The 21,174-nt window shown below is 40.1% G+C and overlaps 1 long non-coding RNA gene across 1 annotated transcript; it reads right to left on the minus strand.

Moving 5' to 3' along the window:
• Window positions 1-2,728: 2,728 nt before the first annotated feature.
• Window positions 2,729-11,819, minus strand: LOC125620013. The gene is made up of 3 exons (XR_007351596.1): window positions 11,611-11,819; window positions 3,610-3,612; window positions 2,729-2,744 (listed from the first exon to the last, which is right to left on the minus strand). It is a non-coding gene; the product is annotated as an uncharacterized LOC125620013 (long non-coding RNA).
• Window positions 11,820-21,174: the final 9,355 nt, after the last annotated feature.

Below are 21,174 nucleotides of genomic sequence, written 5' to 3' on the forward strand. Positions count from 1 at the left end.
CATCACTGAAACACTAGCAGCCTGATGAGCTCCCATGTGCCCCCACCTCTCAGCCTGGCAAATGAGACCCTGGCACAAGCCCTGTCCACTGAAGAAAGGCCCTGGTGACATCAGGCTCCATTTCTGCTTCTGGTCCAGTGGGGGGGCTCTCCAGGTATAGAAGAAAAGAGAATGTCTCTTTTCCTATACCCCTGCCTAGGTATGCTTAGTTATGGCACCTCTACCCCCATAAACCCAGGTTCTCAGTCATTTTATATGCTTTGTTCTATAGCCTCTGTATTTTACACATACACACCCCAAAGTCATCCTTCCCAAGATACGTTCTCAAGGACCTGGAACCTAGAACCAGCTTCTTCCCCTGTCTATGCCATGTGGTCTTGAACTCTCAGTCCCCACAGCTATCCTATTTCCTGTTTCTGGGTAAGTGACATTTTCTCTAGTGAAATCCCCCACACCCACCCCAACAACTTATTATTCATGGTGGAACTAGATAAAGTACCAGAGTGCATGGCAGCAGATGGACTGTGTCTCCTCCACTCCTAGTTTTCATGAGAAGATATGTTCTTTCAAAACTTTTGGGCCATTGCTCCACCCGTTACTTCTCCTTACAAAATAGAGATACTGGATGAGTGAGGTTAGGAGAAGTACTGGGGCTGGCTAGTTCCTCACTGATCTTTGTTTTAGGGGCCAGCTGCCCTTGGGCAACGGGTGTTCTGCCTTGTTGCCTTTAAAGCCCTTGACTTTTCTGTGTAATACTGACAGGTTTCCTGTTAGTGGATCCTAGATTGGCATAAACTGAGCCACTCCGCCACAGACAACACTGGAAAGCTGTATGCCCCCCTCCTTGTGTATCAAAAATGAAGAAAAAGGAGAAGTGAGGCAGGGAAGGAAAGCAAATCCAAAAAGGTCATTTACTGAGCTGGTTATAGCTTCTGCTGAAGGCCCTCATTGCCTGGAATGTCTCTGGGGAGTCTAGGCCTCCATATGCAACCACTGCGTCTGAACAACCTATCCATGGAAGACAGCAAACAGTTCATCTGCTGACTCCTTTCTACCTTCTATCTTACAACATCCACGCCAAGTGGTATTAGATTTTCTGCAATAGTAGTTTTTGTCACCTGTTTTCTCTTGACAATTATTTTGGGAAGATGGAGTCTCTATGGGTCCCATCAGTTGGACCTAAGTGACTTCTGGAGCCATTGTGACTTCTGCCACAGAGAACTCAGAGGAGAAAGAGGGCCCAAGTGGTGTTAGAATGAAACAACCTGGGCATTTTGTTGCTGAGTTGCTGAGAACTTTGGACAAGTAGACAAGAGGACAGGTAGGACTTAGTAGATTTGGGGCAATACAAGAGGAGCCTGGTATAGGTAGTAAGTGGTAGGGAAAATCCGGGACACAGTTTTTCCATATATAATGCTTTTTTTTTTTTTTGGCCATTTATGGCTACTATATATACTTCATGTCCAAAGAATGACCAGCTGTATCTCTGAAAAGACACTTCAGCCTTGTGCTAGTACTGTGAACCAAGATAGGATTTTTATCACAGTTCAACAAAGATATGGAATTGATACTTTATCTATCTCCCTGCTTATGGTGAACCTCGATGATTAAATAGATAGGTAGACAGACAGTGATCTACTTAAAGAGATTTATTTTAAGAAATTAACTCACACAATTATGAAGACTGGTAAGTTTGAAATTTGCAGGGCAAGCTGGTAGCCTAGAGGTTCAGGTGAGAGTTGATGTTGCAGTCTTGAGTACTAAGTCTGCTGGGTGGGCCAGGGAGGCTGGAAACCCAGGCAGGATTTATAATTGCAGTCTTGATGCTGAAGTCCTTCACAGGGATATCTGAGTTTTATTGTTTTTTTTAAAAAAATATTTATTTTAGTTGTAGTTGGACACAATATCTTTATTTTATTTATATATTTTTATGTGGTGCTGAGGATTGAACCCAAGGCCTTGCACACACTAGACGAGCACGCGAGCATGGAGGATTCTTCAGATTGTGTTCAGTAGGTTTACCCAAAGGGCACTAAAGATTCAACAAAGAGAAGCTGAGGTGAGGTTCCTAGGGACAGAGGGGAAAGAAACAACCGGCAGACTAAACTCATTCACCTTAGGTCAAGGGAACTGCAGACATGAGACTATCAGGAATAGAGAAAGACTCTTGAGGAATACAACAGAACCATCTTAAACTCCTGTCTGATTCAGGGAGCTGAAGCCATTGTTATAATGAAGCAAGGCCAGAAGTCAGTGAGCAGCTGGGGCCCAGAAAAAATATATAGAAATGTTATGCACCATCATTGCCACCCCCCAACACACTTTTCTTTGGTACTGAGAATTAAACCCAAGGGTTCTATTCCACTGAGCCACATGCCTAGTCCTTTTCATTTTTCTATTTTGATATGGGGTCTTGCTAATTTGCTGAGGCGATCTAACTTGCAATCACCTGCCTTGGCCTCCATCATTGTCATTTTTAATTATTTGTTTGAGGCTGTGATTTTCACTTTTAGTGTCTATTAAGCTTTCTTTTGCCTCAAAAGGAATAGAAAAGTTGTGGGCTTACCCAACTTTTCATCCAGGGCAAGGAGCATGTTTAAAGAGACAATAGATTTAAAAGTCACCTTTGGTTTATATTTATACCAAAATATTTTGCTGTCCAACAACCTGGCTTTACCTATGTTCAGATAAAATATCCACCTGTGACTTCTTCTTATAAATTCTGGTCCAGCCCTCGGGAACTTCTAGATCAAGACTTTCTATGAAACACTTCTTGAATCATTTGAAGAAAGCTTGTGCTTTCTCCCCTGATCTACTTTCCCCTGTGTTCATTTTTCATGGGCCAAACTTCACAGTTCCCCTTCCCCCTGTGCCTCTTCCTCTAGACCTGCTTCTGTCTGTTTAACCTATCAACCATATGAATCCCGTGTCTGGGTCCTGCCTCCATATGTTGGGGCATTATTCCTCTTTGATGACTGTGGAAAGAATTCCTTAATGTTCCTTGACATCCAATGTCAAGTTCAGATCCTATTAGATCTTAGGTGTTCCCCAAAAGCTCATGTGTAAAATGATGCAAGAAAGTTAGAAGTGAAATGATTTGTCTTATGGGAACCTTAACCAATCAGTGTGTTACTCTCCTGATAGGAATTAACTGAATGGTAACTGCAGACAGGTAAGGTGTGGCTGGAGGAGGTGGGTCATTACAATGTGCCTTTAGGCTATGTATTTTGTTCCTGGTCTGCAGTCTCATTCTCTCCACCCCCTGCTTCTTTGTGCCCTGTCCTGAGCTACTTTCCTTTGCCACACTCTTCCACCTTGATGTCCTGCTTCGCCTCTAGCCCACTGCAATGGCGCTGGCTGTCTATGGACTAAGACTTGTGAAACCGTGAGCCTCCAATAGTTCCTCCTCTAATTGTTCTTCTCGGGTCTTTTGGTCACAGCAGTGAAAAAGCAGACTAAAACAAATCCTGAGGACCTGTGTTATAAAAATGTCTGCTGAGATCTGGGCATAGTCAGTGTGTTGCAACTTGGAGCTTTCAGACTCTTAATCAGACGGTTTTCTCAATATCCTCCGGCTCTGTAACTCTGTGTGCACTGCTTGCTTCTAACCATCTTTTGAACCTTTCCTTTCTGCCTCAACAAGGATTTTATTCTCCTCTTATTTTGTATTGACTTTGGCATATGTCAGCACTAACCATTCTTGACATCTCAGCCTGTTCTCTAGAAAAACCCTCCTACAACGTTTCAACAGGAACTACCCCCTAGAAATGGTATCAGATAGCATCTGCCATTGTAGACAGCACCATTGCTATTTTGAAAGATATCTTTATGGGAAACAGCTGGCTCTTGCCTGCGCCATCTGACAGATAAACAGCATTATCAAAACATAAGCAGGCTGCTTCTTTCCTGGGATAAAGGAAAACAAGACACCATAAAGTAAACAGAAAGTTATGATCTTTTCTTTCCCCTTATTTTCTTGTATTTAATCAATCTACTTTCTAAAGAGCAAGTTTGCCATCAAAATTTGGATGCAGGTTATTAGATTAGTCAAGCAAACCAGTAATTTATAAAAACATCATCACAAATATAACTCAAACCTTAAAGCGATGAGGAAGGGACTAGCAGCCTGGTCTATTGATTTCAGTACAAGTAGAACATGCAACTGGTGTGTAAAATGCAATTTATGGAAAGGGTGTCAAAAGGCAAGTTTTCAGCATCAAGACCATTATCAGCCCATAACTGAAACAAAGAAAGAAACCTCAAAATATAAAAGCATGCAACAAACAGCTACCTAGTATGCAGTGAATATGGGGACCAAAATACTAACCCAAGTCTGTGTGCCAACAAAGCTTTTGAGTACCTGGGTAAAAGTTATCAAATTCTTACATTTCTAGTAAGCATTAACATGTAAATTTGGAATCCAGAAATTCAGACTTCACTTTCGATGTCTTACGTATTTTAATGTTACAAAATTTTACCATAATGACTAACTTTGTGAACATGATACTTTGTACATGTGGAGGCATATCTGAAATGTAATTTCCAATAAATGTGATTTCTAAGTTAAAAAACAGCATGCAAACACTTTATAATTATGTTGAAGTCATAACCTAATAGCTAATTATGTTGATGTCACTAACCTAATGTTAGTGATATCATAAAAATGATAATGGAAAATATATCAATCCAGAAAAAGATACTCTCTTTAAAAATTGATGATATTAATCATTGTTTTCTCCATAACCAGGCTGTAATCACTGTGAAGACAAATACCAGGTTGGTTTTGTTCATTATTGTGGTCTTAGAAATGTGCAGGCCCCAACTAACGGTCATAATTGAATGAATATGAATATTGACCATTTAATAACTCTTTGATGATATTTATTTAATTATTTTTCATTCATTAACAAGAAGGTTCTTTGCTCGGCCTCTGTCCCAATAAGGATAAATAAAGTATGGTCCTTCATCAAGTGGCCCATAGCTCAAGGAGGAAGACAGATGTGTAAATAGAGGACTGTGACATGAAATGTTTGCTATTCCAGGAGATATTTGAACAGAACACAGAAGAGAGAATGATTATATTTGGCCTGGGAAATCCCAAAAATCTTTCCAGAGAAGGATTCTGTGAAGCTGAATCTCATGGAATGAGAGGCCAAAGCAATGGTAGAGTGTAGGAAAAAATCTTTAATAAGTACATCTAAGAAAAACATCTTTTTTCTTTAGAATTTAAAGGTCAAGACTATCTAAATTGACTTTTGGGGGGCTTTTGTTTTGCCATTCAGAATCATACAAATTGTTCTCCATTAATCAAAATTATTTTTTTCCCGATTATTCTTGGCTGCAAAGACAAAGCCACAGGCAGATTCTTTCTCTCAGTCTCACATTTTCATGTTATGGTTACTTTCTCCCAAATCTGGAGCTTGTGATTTTGAAGTAATAGTCAAGCTTGACATTTGTGTCCCTCTACTTATTTTGTTTTCACAACATTGTTTTCCACATTATGGAATATAAATACAATTTTGCATCCAGATATCATTTATTTTGTCCTAAATAAATAACTACTCAAAGAAAGTAATAAAAAAATCAAGATCCTTTAAAACAAACCACCTAAACACCATTAATGTTAGACCACAGAGAAGAAAAATGTGAAGATATACTTGATGGACTGAATTGTATTAAACCATGAAAATGTTGATCTTGTCCTTTTTATACCCATGTATGTAAGAACTAGAAGTTTCTCTTAGAGATAAACAAAAACATTGCAATGTTTAAAAAGATGTCTTAATGAATAACATAATCCTCTTTGGGTGAAAAAGCCACTATGTCCTGTGCCAATAGTAGTTCTGTTTTATCAGTTGACATATTCGCATGCTTATTTAATATTTTGTTCAAAGGAGTTAAAAAAAAAAAAAGCAAAGGACTGATGATGGCGGTGATTATATGACTCTATACATTTGTTAAGGGTCATAACATAGTACATTTAAAAGGCTGATTTTTATCGTATGTCCACTTAAAAAAGTTTTAACAAATAAAAAAGAAAGAAAAGAGAGGGTGGAGAGAAAGAAAACAGACTCTGAATTTTATCATTTGGAAAAAATTAAACTTTAGGTCCTTCCCTTGACACTGCTCTGGATTTCTTCCCAAAAGGCAATCACTTGGTACATTTTGAGCAGAAAAATTAAAATCGATCACCCACACGGCTAGGCCAAGAAAGGAGAGAAAAATTGGGATTTGACAAGATGGAAAAAAAGATCCAAGACAGGAAATTGACTTGGTCAGATGTGTGGAAAACCAAGACAACCCACCAGGCCATTAATGAAGGTCCCCATAAGATGGCCTTGCCTCTGCACCCCACCCTTGGCTCCACACTCTGCAGCTGGAAGGATTTATTTCCGAGCAGTCATGCCAGCACCTTCCAAGGGAAACACGGTCAGGGGATGCTGCAGAAGAGGCACAGGTGGCATGCTGGAGGCTCTTCCTTAGGTGGCGGGGGCGGGGGCGGGGGAGGAGGAGGGAGGGATTCAACCATAGCCAATACCCTTCATCTCTGACTAAGGAAACTGAGTCACACTAACAGAAATCACAGCTCCAGAGAAGAGAAAACTCAGTTAAGGAGGCTCTTTAGCCTTTGAAACCAGTAGAAGCTGCATCTTTTCCTTTCTCTTGTTCCTGAAACATGTTGAAAGGCAGAGTTTACTCTGAGGGTGATCATTAGAAATGACATAATGATAACAGGATGGAAATGTGTTAAGAAGGATCTGGCAGTGGATCACTATCACTGGATAGAAGCCAGTGTTAGATCAATACGGTACAAGGATTAGCCACAGGGAACACAAACAAATGCAAAACTAGGAAGTGCCCCAAGCAGAGAAGGGCTTTTGGCATAACTGGTAGGGAAGGATTCGAACTGATTCTTGAAAAAAAATGTTTTAGACTTTTACATGGAAAAGGGGAAATATGTATATAGCCAGTCTTGCATACGGAAAATAAAAAATAAAATTTTGGCACGTTTGAATCCTATCTCTACCATGAGCCATGTGGTATTGGATAAGTTCATTTACTTATGCCTCAGTTTCATGATCTGTAAAATGGGAGAGAATATTAGTACTTATTTCATATAGTTTTTTTTTTAAGAAATATACTTTAATTCCAAAAAAGATTAATCCACAATGCACTGNAAATATCCATGTGCTGCTGAGATGAACGTATATCCACTTGATGATGGTTGATATATTCTATATGTGTCAGTTAAGTCTAGGTTATTGATTGTGTTATTGAGTTCTATAGTTTCTTTATTCAGCTTTTGTCTGGAGGATCCATCTAATGGCGAGAGCGGTGTGTTGAAGTCACCCATAATTATTGTGTTGTGGTCTATTTGACTCTTGAACTTGAGGAGAGTTTGTTTTATGAACGTTGCAGCACCATTGTTTGGTGCATACAAATTGATAATTGTTATGTCTTGTTGTTGGATGGTTCCTTTTAACAGTATATAGTGTCCTTCTTTATCCCTTTTGATTAACTTAGGTTTGAAGTTGATTTTATTCGCTATGAGTATGGCCACTCCTGCTTGCTTCCGAGGCCCATGTGAGTGGTATAATTTTTCCCAACCTTTCACCTTCAGCCTGTGTATGTCTTTTCCTATCATATGAGTCTCCTGAAGGCAGCATATTGTTGGATCTGTTTTTTTAATCCAGGTAACTAGCCTATGTCTCTTGATTGGTGAGTTTAAGCCATTAATATTTAGGGTTACTATTGAAATATGGTTTGTACTTCCAGTCATGTTTATTTATTTATTTATTTATTTTAATTTGGCTTGTTTTTCCTCTTTGTTTATCCCCCCCCCCCATTTACTGAGTTACCTTCCACAGTTGGTTTTGGGTGCTATTTTTCATTTCCTCTTCTTGTAGTGTTTTGCTCAAAATGCTTTGCAGTGCTGGTTTTCTGGCTGTGAATTCTTTTAACTTTTGTTTATTGTGAAATATTTTAATTTCATTGTCAAACCTGAAGCTTAATTTTGCTGGATACAATATTCTTGGTTGGAATCCATTATTTTTCAGCATTTGAAATACGTTGTTCCAGGATCTTCTTGCTTTCAACGTCTGTGATGAAACATCAGCCATTAACCTAATTGGTCTACCCCTGAATGTAATCTGCCTCCTTTCTCTTGTAGCTTTTAATATTCTCTCCTTGTTCTTTATGTTGGATATCTTCATAATAATGTGTCTTGGAGTTGGTTTATTACAGTTTTTTATGTTTGGGGTCCTGTAGGATTCCAGGATTTGGCAATCAATTCCATCTTTCATGTCTGGAAAGTTTTCTAAAATTATTTCATTCAACCGATCGTTCATTCCTTGGGTTTGGACCTCTATACCTTCCTCTATCCCAATGACTCTTAAGTTTGGCTTTTTTATGACATCCCATATCTCTTGGATGGTTTGCTCATGGTTTCTTCCCAGCCTTTCTGCATTGACTATACTCTTTTCGAGTTGATAAACTTTGTCTTCATTATCTGATGTTCTGACTTCTATATGATCTGGTCTATTTGTAATATTCTCATTTGAGTTTTTGATTTGGTTTATGGTTTCCTGCATTTCTAGGATTACTGTTTGATTTTTTAAAAAAATCTCTATCTCCTGGTAGAGTTCATTTTTTGCTTCTTGAATCTGCTTATGTAATTCATTTTCAAAGTATTCTTTCATTGTTTGGACTTGCTGTCTAATGACTTCTCTAAGATTCCATTCCATCTGAATCAGGTATGCCTTGAGTTCTTTCTCTGTCCATTTTTCTGATGCCTCTAGGTTCTCCTGTAAATTTAAGTTGTCCTGCATTGTTTGTAATCCTTTTTCCCCTTGTTTTTTCATGGTGTTCACATTACTTTCCAACTCTGTTTAACTTCTGAGTTTCTGTTTTCTCCTATAAATTTGTTTTGGTTTTGTATATCTCTGTGGTCTCTCCTTTGTGGTGGGAGATTATGTCTAGAGATGTTGGGCTTTATTGTAATTTAAAGCTGATTCATTCGATTCATAAACGGCTTACAGGTTCTGTAGGCATATAGTGATCTGTTATTTGGTCTTAGGACTTTAAGTTTAGGTTGGGTACTATGATGGTATGAAGGTTAGTATGTCTTGGCTACTTTGGAAGATTGCTCTACTGAAGGGGGATATTAACAGGCGAATGGATCAGGGTATTTGGTAATAGCTAGGTACTTAGGAGCCCTATAGACAGCCTCGGGACATTCACCTATTTGCATTTAGAAAATTACATGTAATGAAAGTCGTAATACTAGGGATGAAAGTTAGGGGGAAGGGAAAGAAGGAGTCCTTAAAGAGGAAGAGAGAGAGAAAAATATGTAGAATAAAGGAGAATGGAAAGAACAATAAAAATTGAAAAGGGAAAAGAAAAAAAAAAGATAAATGAAGTCTTAGAGTTCTATTTTCTTCTCTTCCAGTAGGCAGAGCTGTGCCCTCAGAGCCGTGCTTCTGCCCTCTATGTGCCGGCAGCAATCCTTGTAAGGCAGCTCCTCTTCCCCTACTGGGCGTCTCTCCAATCCTGTTAGTCCAGAGCCATTTCTCTTCTCCGGCCCCTCCCCCCCTTCCTCCTGCCAGCCAGCCAGGCCCCGCTCACTGGAGGAGATCTCCACAGATCTAGTTACACTTGTAGCGCCCCTGAGTGCCCTATTTCCCGAACGACTGAGCACTCTCTCTGTTTGTCATTCATCTAGACCCCAAGGTTGTGGAGCAGGTGATCTGGGAACTGTCAGTTCAATTTGCCTGGACCCCTTTGGTGGCCACGCCCCTGGGAACTGGTGGCTAAGGCCTAGGGTGTCACCGCTGGTGGTAGGGGGAGTTGGAGGTCGGGAGTCCCCTCTGCTTCCCTCGGCCCCTACAGTCACGCCCACGGAGCTCTGGGGCGAGATTTTTGAGGTTTCCCAGCTGTATACATCTGGTGGGGATGGGAGTCACACACCTGTTGAAGTGATTTCACTGGGAAGGAATCCTGTCCGCTGAACTCTGGTGACGTCAGCTCTCTGCTATGGCGGACCCCAGACTCCTTGCTGGAGTGTCCAATGGGAGGGGTGGGTCTGGCCTGTCTCTGGTCTGTCCCAGACTTGGTTTCAGTTCTGGTCCGCTGTTTCATGAAGGCTTGGTTAGCAACTTCTTCAAAGCGTCTCTACGCAGCACACGGTATCCCACAGTGCTGAAACGCCTCCGTGCTGCTGGTTGCCAGGCAGCGGCGGCCCGGACTTCCACGCAGGGTGGCCAAGATTCACCTGTCCGGGGCAAGCTGTCACCTCCAATAATCCCAAATTCCCCACCTAGGTCTCACTTCAGCGGAATTTTGCTGGGAGTTTCTCAGCAGGTAGAATCCGAACGTTCTGATGTGTCTCTCTGTCCAAGTGGCTGAGGAGGTACTGAAAGCGCTGCCTCCCTGCCCGCCGCCATGTTGAGTCTTGGGATGGGCTATCTTCAAATCTGTTGGGGGCTGTTTCCTGGACTTCATTAACATTCTGAGAGTTGCCCAACTTTTACGGGAATTTATTCTCAGCATGGCCTCCATTTTAGATTTTACTCGATATTAGACCTGATTTACCTAACTACACTGACTACCTAACTTTAAATCTGGCTTCATACCCCCCCCCCTCTAATTTTGGGAACTCCTTACTGCTGTAAGGAAAGGGGGCGAAGATCGTTCTGGCTTCTTCAGGCTGAAAGGGGACGATATTGGGCAAGCAGTTTGGAGTCCCCTTTAAAAATCGGGTCTATGGAGCGGTCCATGATAGTAGTCTGATTGAGAAGTAATAGGCTGGAGGGCCATTTGAGTGGATGGGTGGTCTATAAGAGAAACAAGAATTCATAGGTACTGGAACCAGATTGATATAGCAATAAATGTCACAGCACAGGAATATGTCAATGAGTATGATGCCAAAGACAGAGACTAACAATATTTTCCACCAGGAAGTACCAGAGAACCAGGAGCTAAGATATTGTTCCCATGACAAAGTTGGTGAGGACATGACCTTTATCTGAGCATGTAAATCTTTAAGGATATTTGTCACATTGCCAGAATTGTCAGGGATGTAAACACAACATTTAACTTTTAGGGTTATAGATGTCCTTTCCCTTAAGATATAGTTTAATAATTTAATGTCATCTGATCTTGCAAAATCCTTTTTCTACTATGACCTCTGTGTCTAATAAAGAAACCTTTGATTCTGTTACTTAGGGCTGAATAATCATACTAGCAAATACCAAGCCTACCTGTGTAGGTTAGAAATAGCTGTAGGCCTTAAACTAAAAACTACTCTGGTAGTTCCTCTTGATAGTTTCTTTTGATAGTTATCAGGCATTCCTGCCTAAGAATCTCTTCTTTGTAGCCTCCAGTTTTACTTATTTTGGGAGGCTAACATAAAGTGTATACCTTAAAATATTATTATTATTATTATTATTATTATTATTATTATTATTATTATTTAAAATGTCCAGAAATGGCTGTGTTTTGGTTTTAACTGTCTTTGCTAAGTGTTTAAGATGAAGCAGTCAAACTGACTTTTGTTTCTATCTATTGTTAACAGTCACCTGTGTTTCCATGGGAATCATAGGGGAACTTTACAGCAGCTTCTCAGTTCCACTAGTGCCATTTGCGCTAGGATGGGTCCAGGCCTTGCTTGACTATGTGGCTTCCCTCAGAAGCCTCAGGGATGTCTCCCTTCTCTGATGACCCTCCTCTTCACAGCAAATGCTCTGATTGGCTTTCTGTTCTCCAGTGGTCTCATTAATCTCCCTGATTGGGAGATTATGTGGCCCAGAGTTGCAAAGCTCTTTAGAGATGTCCCCTGTTCCCTGGATTCAGACTGACTCAGAGGGCAAGAGCCAAATATTGGTTTTCTTGGCCCTTTAATTTAACTTTAATTTTAAAACTTAATCTTAAACATCTAGCAAATAAATTTCAACAGCCTTATATTAAGAGTACTGGGCATTAATGTTTATCTCTCTATCTTGTAGGTGATAACTCATTATCTTAAATCAACCCAGGTTGTGTGTTCTTAAATCAGTACCTCTGCAAAACATTAACAGGCAACCTTTAGACCATTTATAAGAAAACTACAAAATAAAATTAACAAGAGTAAAAACATATTTAGTTCATGTAATAGCTACCTTGAATATTGGCAGAGTTATACATTATAATCCCCTGTTTGAGATCCTAGTAATCTTGACAAAAACCAACTTTTGGACACAACTTTAAATGTAATGAAATCTGGCCTACTTTTTCCATGGTCACTTTCACAAGTAATGAGATGGGACACAGAGCCTTATCTCAGGTAAGGCGGGGTTCTTCATAAATCTTAAGTACTATAGTTCTGAAGCTGATCTTTGCTTTTTAGACATCATTTTATAAAGCCTACATAAATTGTTGCTCAAGTTCACATGAATATTAGCTAACACAATATAACATCACATCTAAAACATAAATTAAAGAAGGGCTGAAAGCTTTTAACCTTTTGTAGAAAAGTAGTAAAGTACTTTTGTGTTTTACAATATCAACCTTCACACAGATTAGGCTCTCATTAACTTAAAAATACATTTAAATTGTATCTCAGTGTAAAAAGTAACATAGAACTTTACATATCTTATTGATAACAAGTCCAGTTATAGAACACAAATGATATAAATACACCTCCAACATGTTTTTCTTTTAAGCCTAAAATTACCATACAACTTTAGAACACCAGCTTGATATAATGCTCTTTTAAAGCTTCTACCTTATATACTTGTATACCTGGAAGATATGAACACATTAATAGCACCACAATTACACTGATGTTTTTATATTAACCAAATTTAGTTCTTAAAGAAATAACATAGCAAAATTCTCTAAAACAACAGTTCTTGTTTAACCATAGTTGTACAATTTTTTATTTCTTTAAGATTACTTGCTCAAAAAACTTACACATATAACCAACTTACACAGACCTTCTTTATCACTTACTTAAACCCTCTTATTTACTTAATCACATAGACTCTTATCCAGAAACACATTTTCCCTCTATTAAGTCCATACCTAGAACCTTCAAATTTCTCTTTTCCATCTGTTAACCTTCTTTTCTGTTCACATTTTGAAACAATCCTTGTAAATTTCTCAATTTAGGCAGATTATTTCTGAAGTTCCTAAAGTAGTATTAAGTTACATTAAATCACCTGAAAAAAATTTCAAAAGAGAACCACATACTACCATGTATATCCAAAATTAAGCTTTAAAAATTTCCAAGACTGTTGCTATTCAATGTCATTCAATAAGCCAGACTAACGTCCCAATCCAACACTTTCCTTTCCTAAATCCTACACACTGGGGGGAATAGCTACCATATCATAATTTACTATCCTTGCCCAAATTAATGTACTGGTACACCTATTGAAATTTTCTCAGGCTACCCAGTTCAAAAATTGATGAAAAAATAAAACTAAATGATTGGGAGTTACTTGCCAACTTGGAAGTAGAGTTTTTAAATTTTCCATCCTAAGTATTTAAGTTCTCTAGCATGAACTATCTGAAATCATAAACTAAACAATTACCTAAACCCAACTTTTAGCTGTAAGATTGTGCAATGCTTCAAAAACCCATTCAGATACCAGATTGTTACAATAAAAAATCATCTTCAATCTATAATATCAACACATTACTGCATTCACTGTCCCTTCTTTTTTTTTAAGTAGACAGAGGTGGAGTAATCCTTACAGTGCAGGGAAGGAAGAGGAAGTTCCCCAAAGCAAAATGGCTTCGGCAGCTGCTGGGAGTCCCTCAGTCCCTCCTTTTACTTACAGGATTAGCTCCTATGGTTAGGTTCAATCCCAGGCAATCTGGCATATCTCCTAACTTTCCAGTAGTCAGTTTTTATCTGTCTTAGGTCTTGAAGGGAGAAGGGGGTACGTACTTTGATCAGCCCAAATTTTCCTCCTGGCATCTCCTGGAGAGGTAATATATTTGGTTTGCCTGTTGGGGCAGATGCAGAGAGGCCAGGATATGGGGGACAGGAGAGCTGCTGTTGCACACCAACAGCAGATGGAGATTTTGTGGGTTCTCCTGATTCTTTTTCCTCAGTGAGTCCCCAAGATTTTCTCTCTTCATGGCAGATATCATAGCTAAGTCTACTTTACACTGTTGGCATAATTCAGGATTTTCCCTTAGAGCAAAGAAAACCTGAACATATGGCACCTCACACCATTTCCCTTCCCTTCCTTTTTACAAAATTTATCAAGCTGTAAAATTGTATTAAAATGGATACTTCCCTCTGGTGGCCAGGTTTCTCCATCAGGGAGTTTGTATTGAGGCCAGGCCAAGAAAATGAGGCGTTTTTTCTTGAGCATTTGAGGGTCGAATCTATCCCAATTTTTCAATACGCAGGCTAGTGGTGCACCTGGCATATTGGAGAGAGAGAAGCTCCCATCTGAGTGAGAAGAAAACAGGACTCAGGCGCCCATGCCAGAGAAAACTGTTCTCATTAGGGACGTCTCCCTAAGCCTGAGCTTCCTAAATGGTCCAGAAAACCTGTCTCTCACCTTGTTTTGCCAAGGGTGTTTCTGGTCCCCTTTGGCAAAGTGCTAGGGTCTCAGTTTGTCCTGTGCCAGAGACCCTGGGAGGATTCAGACTTAAGGGCATTACTGCTTATCCTCCCGGCCACTCAAAACCTATTGCAAAAGAGAATCATGGGCTCTTTTGTTGCCTTTGCTCTGTAGACTAAAGGATCAGCCTAAGGGTGAGGGAAATCTACTGGTTGTAAGGTAGCGCTTTCTATCAGAGAGATTACTGGAGGAGTTGATTCTAAAAATGTCTCTCTAGCAGCTTAAAGAGAACACAGCACATTTTAAACATTGGGGCAGTAAAACAGACTAGTGAAAGTTACCTATGCATCTTAGGGAACCTGGGCAGATTTTACTAATTATCCCATGCCTTTCTCTCAGTCCTACCACCTGAATTGCTAGCATTTCTGACCTGCGAAGGAAGGGGAGCATCCAGGAGGGAATGGATGCGGGGTTGGGAGTGTTGCATAGCCCACATGGAGGCAAGTGTAATTGGGGCTTTCCCTCAGTGCCATTCATCTACCCATCACCCTAGATACCCCTTAGGGCTGTCAGGAGGGGGCTCAAGAGAAAGGAACCTTAGGAATACATCTGAGTGTAGCCCAGACCGGAATTCCGCAATTGTTCCAAACTCCTTCCTCCACCTCCACGCATCCGAGGCAGATCGAGACTAGGGACACTGTATACTCACGCCAATTGCTCTCCGGGCCCAGACAGAAAAGTTGGAAGCGGCTTTGGCAAAACCCAACATGCCTGCTCTGTATTGAACAGGTGATTGAGAGCTGCCTAGGCCGGGAAACCTCTCACCCGAGTCTTGGAAAGTGGCGGCTGCACTAATTGCATTTAAGTAGCCCTCGGGTGTCCACCTTACCCTCCAGAAAGAAAGAGAGAGAAAGATGCACCTCAGACAGACATGGGGTGCGTGGAAAGGCGCTTACCTCGGTGTAGAATCTCGGTTGGGAACCTCCAATATGTTACCTCTGTTGACCGGTGACGAGTCCTTGCTTCCCCAATGTTGAAGAATAACACCAGAAAAGCACGCCGAGGCAAGGTCAGAGTGGAAAATTAGAAGTTTATTAAAGGACAGCAGAAAAGACTTCTCCGGGAGGAAGAAGGGGACCCAAGAGGTGGAATCCCATTTTTATGTATTAAATGAGTTAAATATATGTAAGGCAGTTGCAGCAGTGAATGACACATAGTGAACAGTAGGTAAAGGTTTGTTAATACAGTTGACATATAGTAAAAATTCCAGATTAGGTTTGGTTTTAGCAGTGAATACCAAGTGTAATCAGAAATAACTCTGAAATCTGTCAAAGGTCTATCCACCATGCAGAGAGGTTTGCAAAATTACCCAAGCTGTCTTGCTGAGTCATTTGTGAAGACTTTTATGGATTCTGTCTGGATTTCAAACTATATTTTCCTTGAACCCTATGCCAGTATTCTTAGTTCCCAAGGCCTAAAATTAGAATAATAATGAAGTGGTATAAACCCTGGTTTGGCAGTCAGGTGATTTATGATCTCATCATTTGTCTATTAAGTCACCTGTTAAAGTCACTTTCTCTTCTTGGGTCTGAGCTAATCCTCCCATCACAGGAGAAGGTTGGACTAGACAACATCTATGCTTCCTTTGAATTGTGACATATAGTTATTCTATAACATTTTAGGTGAATTCTTATGTTTTTAAAAATTTGAATGATGAGATGAAGTGTAAGAGAGCTTTATTCTTTATCTAATATGCTCTTCCAAATCCCTTTTGGGTATCTCTGCCTGAATAACCCTGCTGGTTCCTCCATCACTAGGTATGAAGGCACATTATCCCCTTCCCTGTAGTCCCAGGAGCCCTGAATTTTCCTTCTTGAGATCTGCCCAGCTGTTCTCCTCATCCTCAGATGTCTCACAAGTTGTTAGTGGTTCTCTCTACAGGGTCGCTTTTCTCTCTCTCTTCCTTGCCATCTTCCAGGGGTCATGTGTGTAGGCTTATCTCAGCTCTCCTTGACCAGTGCTTCTTAAATTTTAGTGAGCACTAGGATCACTTGGGAATCCTGTTCAAATGGAGATTCTGATTTGTAGATATGATCCACTCAGAAGTACCATATTTCTTTTTTTAAAAAAAATATTTTATTTTTTGGTTGTAAATGGACACAATATCTTTATTTTATTTTTATGTGGTGCTGAGGATCGAGCCCAGGATCTCGCACATGCTAGGTGAGCACTCTACCGCTGAGCCACAACCTTAGTCCAGAAGTTCCATATTTCTAACATACTGCCTGGAGTGATGTCAAAGCTGCTGATCCCCTATCATGCTTCAAAGAGCAAGGCATGTCATTTTCTAAAATGAGCATCCAGATCCACATAAATATAGTTATCTTTTACTAGATAAAGTCTCCAAAAACATACACTGGAGAAACGATAGCCTCTTCAACAAATGGTGCTGGGAAAACTGGAAGTCCATGTGAGGAAAATAAAATTGAACATCTCTTGCTCTGCACAAAACTCAACTCAAAGTGGATCAAGGACCTAGGAATTAAACCAGAGATCCTGTGCCTATAAAAGAAAAAGTAGGCCCAAATCTTCATAATGTCAGCTTAGGACTTGACTTCCTTAACAAGACTCCTAAAGCACAAGAAATAAAATTAAGAATCAATAAATTTGATGGATTCGAACTAAAAAGCTTCTTCTCAGCAAAGGGAACAGTCAATAACGTGAAGAGAGAGCCTGCAGATGGGAAAGAATCTTTACCACACGCACATTAGATAAAGCACTAATCTCCAGGATATACAAAGAACTAAAAAAACTTAAGACCAAAACAACAAATAACCTAATCAATAAATAGGCTAAGGAACTGAGCACACACTTCACAGAAGATGTACAATCAATCAACAAATACATGAAAAAATGTTCAACATCTCTAGCAATTAGAGAAATGCAAATCAAAACTCTAAGATTTCATCTCACTCCAGTAAGAATGGCAGTTATCAAGAAAACAAGCATCAATAAGTGTTGGTGAGGATGTGGGGGGAAAGGCACACTCATAGATTGCTGGTGGGACTGGAAATTGGTGCAACCACTCTGGAAAGCAATATGGAGATTCCTCAAAAAACTTGGAATGGAACCACCATTTGATTCAGCTATCCCACGCCTTGGTTTATACCCAGAGGACTTAAAATCATCATACTACAGTGACACAGCCACATTAATGTTTATAGCAGCTCAATTCTCAATAGCTAAACTATGGAACCAACCTAGATGCTCTTCAATAGATGAATGGATAAGGAAAATATGGTATATATACACAATGGAATATTACTCAGCCGTAAAAAAGTGAAATTATGGCATTTTCAGGCCAATGGATGGAGCTAGAGAATATCATGCTAAGTGAATGTTTTCTCTGATAAGCGGATGCTGATCCATAATGGGATGGAGGCAGGTAAGGAAGAGTGGAAGAACTTTGGATTGGGCAGAGGGGAGTGAGGTAAGGGGAGAGGGTGTTGGAGTAGGAAGAATGGTAGAATGAGGCAGACATTATTACCCCATATACATGTATGATTACATGACCTATTTGACTCGGCACCATAGATAGCCAGAGAGGAATGAGAAGTTGTGTTCCCTTTGAGTACAATGTGTCAAAATGCATTCTACTGCCATATATAACTATTTTGAACAAATTTTAAAAAAATTAAAAAAGGAAAAATAATAAAATGAGCACCCAGGAATACAGATATATTCCCATTTAACACAATTTCTGGATAGTATTCCTAAACTTTGCTTCTATTTTTCCTTGTTGTAGTATCCCAGTTTACATAATTCAATAGTAACCAAAACATCCTCACAGTGTAACCCTGACCTGTGTTTATACACTAATTTCCACAATCCCTAGCCTATACTTAATCCAGGTGATCTAGACAGTCCACATTGAATCTAACTAGTTGCTTTCAGGGGGCATTTTTCACTTTCTGCCTTCATGCCTCGCTTAGGTCTATTCTTTGCTTAAAACATTTTCTTCCTTTTCTTCTGGTTATTCCAAATCTCATAATTCCTTCAAAACATGACACACATACCACTTAGTGCTCAAAACATTCCTATTTCCCTAAAAGTCATCATCCCCTTTAAATATTCCTGGTGTTTTGCATACTTTATAGTGAATGACATTAGGTTGTGTGTTTTATATTTATGCATCTGTTACCTCTGCCATCAGACTGATGGCTCCTCAAGGAGCTGCTTCAAAGCAGGAGAGAATTGTTTAGAACAAATGAGCAGAAGCAGTCCTTTACTAATTATTTGAACTCCACGAGGCTGAAAATATGGAATAGATTAAAAAACAATTTGGGCAGCTTCATATAGCATTGAACTACTAGCCATGATTGAGGGTGTGGAGGATTTTGGGGGCCTACCTCCTGCTTTTTATTCATTGACCCAGTATTCACTAGTGCTGCCTCTGTGTAACAGCCCACACTGAGGGCTGTGGCAGGACTCAAAGGATAAGGCCAAAATCTGGAAGGTCCTTGCATCTGTTGGGAAGATGGAGAGGGGTGATACTGAGGGATTCTACCACAAATTGCTGGGGCTTTTGCCTGAGGCAGAGTCCTGGACTGGAGGAGCCCTCTGGTCTGTTCTGGGAGCTTATGGATCTGGGGATAGAATGCTTATTAAACGAACATCATAAGGATTTGCCTAAAAAAGTGTGCGTTCAACGTAATTCCCAGTCTCTGCATTTGATACCTTGCCTTTCCAATGTTTATAGCTACCACCTGTGCTTTCATTACTCACTCTCCTGTCTCAGTCTGAGGCTGGCACACTTAACTTTATGGTGCCTCAAAGAAAAATAAGGATTTAAGCCCCTCACTTACTCGTGAATGACTCTTTCAAGAATTAAGGCTTTCACCTATAAAAGGAGGAAACTTCTTGGCCTGTAGGATCAGAAAGTATTGTCATGGGATCCTCTAAGCTTGTTCACGATTGTGACTTCTGTGTCTTCTTGAGAAATGGCATTGTTAAGAAAAAAAAAAAAAAAAAAACTTAGGTATGTGATTCCCAAACATTTCTTTTTATAATCTGAGAATAAGAGAATTTTAGCACTTGAAGATAGTTTAGAGATTGCCTGGTCTATTGAGACTCATGATCACAGGCCTTAAGTTTTGTCTTCTGAATCTAGATAAAGGTACTAAGTGAGAGGAAGAAACCACATCTACAATCTCTATTTCTAATATCATGATTAGAGAGAGGGTGCCGAGGACTTTGGGGACATACCTCCCACTTTTTATTCATTGACCCAGTATTCACGAGTGCTGCCTCTGTGTAACAACAGCCCATGTTGTTATATCCATATGTCTTCATTAATCTACTTGTTTATCTCTTCTCAGCAATGGGTCATATTTGGTGTGTTTAGGGCTTTAAAGCCTTCAAACACTAAGAATTTCATAGTCTCACCCTAATGCCAAGAGGCAGCTGTCATCCCAACTTCGTAGACGAAGCATCTAAACCTCAGAGAGGTAAAGTTACCAGTCCAGGAGTGTGTAGCAAGTGTGGATGGTGCACCAACCCCTGAGCCCGTTCTCAGAGGAAGACAACAGCAAGGGCCCTGACAGTTGGAGGTAGGAGAGGGAGAAAGGGAAACAGTTCTCACCCTCAAATAAAGGATAAAGAGGTCCTTACTCCACCTTTTTGGGCTATTGTCTATTGTGTCAGCCTCTGTGGATTCCACACCAAGCAGCTTCCTGGGTCCTCCTGCCTCCTGGCTTATACCCTTTCTTTGATATGGAACACACTTTTGGAGTTTCTGTCTTCCTGCTTCAAACACTTGCTGTGATACATCAAGAGTCATCCTGTCTACTCAAGTGTAGTCACCCATCAGCAATTTCCTGCTGAATATGCCCCAACAGTGCACAAAGCCAATGTTCAAAACATGGGCCTCACCCCTCCCCGTCCACCCTCCTTGTGGAATTCTTGCTCCCTTTCTGATACCTTTAATGTCTTTCTTTTTGCAATATCTTATTACCTGCCTGCAATATCCTTCCAAAGACAATGCAAGTCCTATCTCCCCCCATCATAATTCATTTGTTAAAGAAACATTTAATGAGCACCTACAGTGTAACAGAGCAGAGAACAAGAAAGTCTGTGCCCTCATGGAACTTAAACTTTGTGAGAACTTTAAATCAGCAACTGAGCACTTGTAATGATTGCTCTAAAGCAAAGGCAATGGATAGGGACAAAAGAAACTTTCAAATCCTGCCCATTCTCTGATATCCAGGAAGAGTTTAATAACTGTCAACGTGGATTTTTTTTCCCTTTCAAATCTGAAGGCTGGATATCAGCATGCAATTGCATCTGGGTCTTGTACCACTGACAGTTATATGGGGTCTTTGCTTTGAAAAGAATGCCTTGTGTCTGAGACTTTTGGGGCCTACCTCCCACTTTTTATTCATTGACCCAGTATTCACTAATGCTGCCATTGTGAAACAGCCCATGCTGAGGGCTGTGGTAGAACTCAAAGGATATAAGGCCAGTTATCTGGGGTCTTTGCTTTGAAAAGGATGCCTTGTGTCTTATCGATCTCAGGTGGAAAAAAAGTTCTTAGAGCAGTTCTGTGTGATGAAAGCTC

Source organism: Marmota marmota, unplaced genomic scaffold, assembly GCF_001458135.2.
Source record: "Marmota marmota marmota unplaced genomic scaffold, marMar, whole genome shotgun sequence".
Lineage (NCBI taxonomy): Eukaryota > Metazoa > Chordata > Mammalia > Rodentia > Sciuridae > Marmota > Marmota marmota.